This window comes from Hypomesus nipponensis, chromosome 10, assembly GCF_054491055.1.
Source record: "Hypomesus nipponensis isolate SF chromosome 10, ASM5449105v1, whole genome shotgun sequence".
Classification (NCBI taxonomy): domain Eukaryota; kingdom Metazoa; phylum Chordata; class Actinopteri; order Osmeriformes; family Osmeridae; genus Hypomesus; species Hypomesus nipponensis.
In genome coordinates, this window is record NC_140370.1 from 715,001 (window position 1) to 717,500 (window position 2,500).

The 2,500-nt window shown below is 46.9% G+C and overlaps 9 non-coding genes across 9 annotated transcripts in view; all 9 read left to right on the top strand.

The window, feature by feature from the left end:
* The window catches only part of LOC146269275 (5S ribosomal RNA), a 119-nt gene extending 88 nt beyond the window's left edge, over positions 1 to 31 (top strand). Inside the window, exon 1 of the ribosomal RNA XR_014767213.1 lies at positions 1 to 31. This exon is cut by the window's left edge and continues 88 nt beyond it. This is a non-coding gene — a ribosomal RNA (5S ribosomal RNA).
* Positions 32 to 205: 174 nt separating this feature from the next.
* On the top strand, positions 206 to 324 carry LOC146269276 (5S ribosomal RNA). Its single transcript, XR_014768082.1, has one exon. It is a non-coding gene; the product is annotated as a 5S ribosomal RNA (ribosomal RNA).
* A 184-nt stretch (positions 325 to 508) lies between these two features.
* LOC146269277 (5S ribosomal RNA) lies at positions 509 to 627 on the top strand. Its single transcript, XR_014768093.1, has one exon. It is a non-coding gene; the product is annotated as a 5S ribosomal RNA (ribosomal RNA).
* A 188-nt stretch (positions 628 to 815) lies between these two features.
* On the top strand, positions 816 to 934 carry LOC146269278 (5S ribosomal RNA). Its single transcript, XR_014767838.1, has one exon. It is a non-coding gene; the product is annotated as a 5S ribosomal RNA (ribosomal RNA).
* A 186-nt stretch (positions 935 to 1,120) lies between these two features.
* Positions 1,121 to 1,239, top strand: LOC146269279 (5S ribosomal RNA). The gene has a single exon (XR_014768096.1). It is a non-coding gene; the product is annotated as a 5S ribosomal RNA (ribosomal RNA).
* Positions 1,240 to 1,406: 167 nt separating this feature from the next.
* LOC146269280 (5S ribosomal RNA) lies at positions 1,407 to 1,525 on the top strand. Its single transcript, XR_014768097.1, has one exon. It is a non-coding gene; the product is annotated as a 5S ribosomal RNA (ribosomal RNA).
* A 178-nt stretch (positions 1,526 to 1,703) lies between these two features.
* Positions 1,704 to 1,822, top strand: LOC146269281 (5S ribosomal RNA). The gene has a single exon (XR_014767839.1). It is a non-coding gene; the product is annotated as a 5S ribosomal RNA (ribosomal RNA).
* Positions 1,823 to 2,006: 184 nt separating this feature from the next.
* On the top strand, positions 2,007 to 2,125 carry LOC146269282 (5S ribosomal RNA). The gene has a single exon (XR_014768098.1). It is a non-coding gene; the product is annotated as a 5S ribosomal RNA (ribosomal RNA).
* A 174-nt stretch (positions 2,126 to 2,299) lies between these two features.
* On the top strand, positions 2,300 to 2,418 carry LOC146269283 (5S ribosomal RNA). The gene has a single exon (XR_014768099.1). It is a non-coding gene; the product is annotated as a 5S ribosomal RNA (ribosomal RNA).
* The last annotated feature ends 82 nt before the right edge of the window (positions 2,419 to 2,500 follow it).

Here is a 2,500-nt window from a genome sequence, read left to right on the forward strand (position 1 = left end):
GACCGCCTGGGAATACCAGGTGCTGTATGCTCTTTTGCTCATTCACTTAGACATTGACATCTTGCAATATGCACAAGTAGTCCTTCATGAAAGGGGCTGGAAGCTGTTTTCATTTTGACATGAGAGAGAGCGAGAGAGAGACTACCTTGCATTGTCAATTGCTAAATTTGTATATGGATAAGTAGCCTATGGTTGTCAACTTATTTCGTACGGCCATACCAGCCTGGCAACGCCCGATCTCGTCTGATCTCGGAAGCTAAGCAGGGTCGGGCCTGGTTAGTACTTGGATGGGAGACCGCCTGGGAATACCAGGTGCTGTATGCTCTTTTGCTCATTCACTTAGAAACTGAAATCTTGCAATATGCACAAGTAGTCCTTCATGAAAGGGGCTGGAAGCTGTTTTCATTTTGACACGAGAGAGAGAGAGAGAGAGAGAGAGAGAGACCACCTTGCATTGTCAATTGCTAAATCTGTATATGGATAAGTAGCCTATGGTTGTCAACTTATTTCGTACGGCCATACCAGCCTGGCAACGCCCGATCTCGTCTGATCTCGGAAGCTAAGCAGGGTCGGGCCTGGTTAGTACTTGGATGGGAGACCGCCTGGGAATACCAGGTGCTGTATGCTCTTTTGCTCATTCACTTAGAAACTGAAATCTTGCAATATGCACAAGTAGTCCTTCATGAAAGGGGCTGGAAGCTGTTTTCATTTTGACACGAGAGAGAGAGAGAGAGAGAGAGAGAGAGAGAGACCACCTTGCATTGTCAATTGCTAAATCTGTATATGGATAAGTAGCCTATGGTTGTCAACTTATTTCGTACGGCCATACCAGCCTGGCAACGCCCGATCTCGTCTGATCTCGGAAGCTAAGCAGGGTCGGGCCTGGTTAGTACTTGGATGGGAGACCGCCTGGGTATACCAGGTGCTGTATGCTCTTTTGCTCATTCACTTAGAAACTGAAATCTTGCAATATGCACAAGTAGTCCTTCATGAAAGGGGCTGGAAGCTGTTTTCATTTTGACACGAGAGAGAGAGAGAGAGAGAGAGAGAGAGAGACCACCTTGCATTGTCAATTGCTAAATCTGTATATGGATAAGTAGCCTATGGTTGTCAACTTATTTCGTACGGCCATACCAGCCTGGCAACGCCCGATCTCGTCTGATCTCGGAAGCTAAGCAGGGTCGGGCCTGGTTAGTACTTGGATGGGAGACCGCCTGGGAATACCAGGTGCTGTATGCTCTTTTGCTCATTCACTTAGAAATTGACATCTTGCAATATGCACAAGTAGTCCTTCATGAAAGGGGCTGGAAGCTGTTTTCATTTGACACGAGAGAGAGAGAGACCACCTTGCATTGTCAATTGCTAAATCTGTATATGGATAAGTAGCCTATGGTTGTCAACTTATTTCGTACGGCCATACCAGCCTGGCAACGCCCGATCTCGTCTGATCTCGGAAGCTAAGCAGGGTCGGGCCTGGTTAGTACTTGGATGGGAGACCGCCTGGGAATACCAGGTGCTGTATGCTCTTTTGCTCATTCACTTAGAAATTGACATCTTGCAATATGCACAAGTAGTCCTTCATGAAAGGGGCTGGAAGCTGTTTTCATTTTGACACGAGAGAGAGAGAGAGAGAGAGAGACTACCTTGCATTGTCAATTGCTAAATCTGTATATGGATAAGTAACCTATGGTTGTCAACCTATTTCGTACGGCCATACCAGCCTGGCAACGCCCGATCTCGTCTGATCTCGGAAGCTAAGCAGGGTCGGGCCTGGTTAGTACTTGGATGGGAGACCGCCTGGGTATACCAGGTGCTGTATGCTCTTTTGCTCATTCACTTAGAAACTGAAATCTTGCAATATGCACAAGTAGTCCTTCATGAAAGGGGCTGGAAGCTGTTTTCATTTTGACACGAGAGAGAGAGAGAGAGAGAGAGAGAGAGACCACCTTGCATTGTCAATTGCTAAATCTGTATATGGATAAGTAGCCTATGGTTGTCAACTTATTTCGTACGGCCATACCAGCCTGGCAACGCCCGATCTCGTCTGATCTCGGAAGCTAAGCAGGGTCGGGCCTGGTTAGTACTTGGATGGGAGACCGCCTGGGAATACCAGGTGCTGTATGCTCTTTTGCTCATTCACTTAGAAATTGACATCTTGCAATATGCACAAGTAGTCCTTCATGAAAGGGGCTGGAAGCTGTTTTCATTTTGACATGAGAGAGAGCGAGAGAGAGACTACCTTGCATTGTCAATTGCTAAATTTGTATATGGATAAGTAGCCTATGGTTGTCAACTTATTTCGTACGGCCATACCAGCCTGGCAACGCCCGATCTCGTCTGATCTCGGAAGCTAAGCAGGGTCGGGCCTGGTTAGTACTTGGATGGGAGACCGCCTGGGAATACCAGGTGCTGTATGCTCTTTTGCTCATTCACTTAGAAACTGAAATCTTGCAATATGCACAAGTAGTCCTTCATGAAAGGGGCTGGAAGCTGTTTTCAT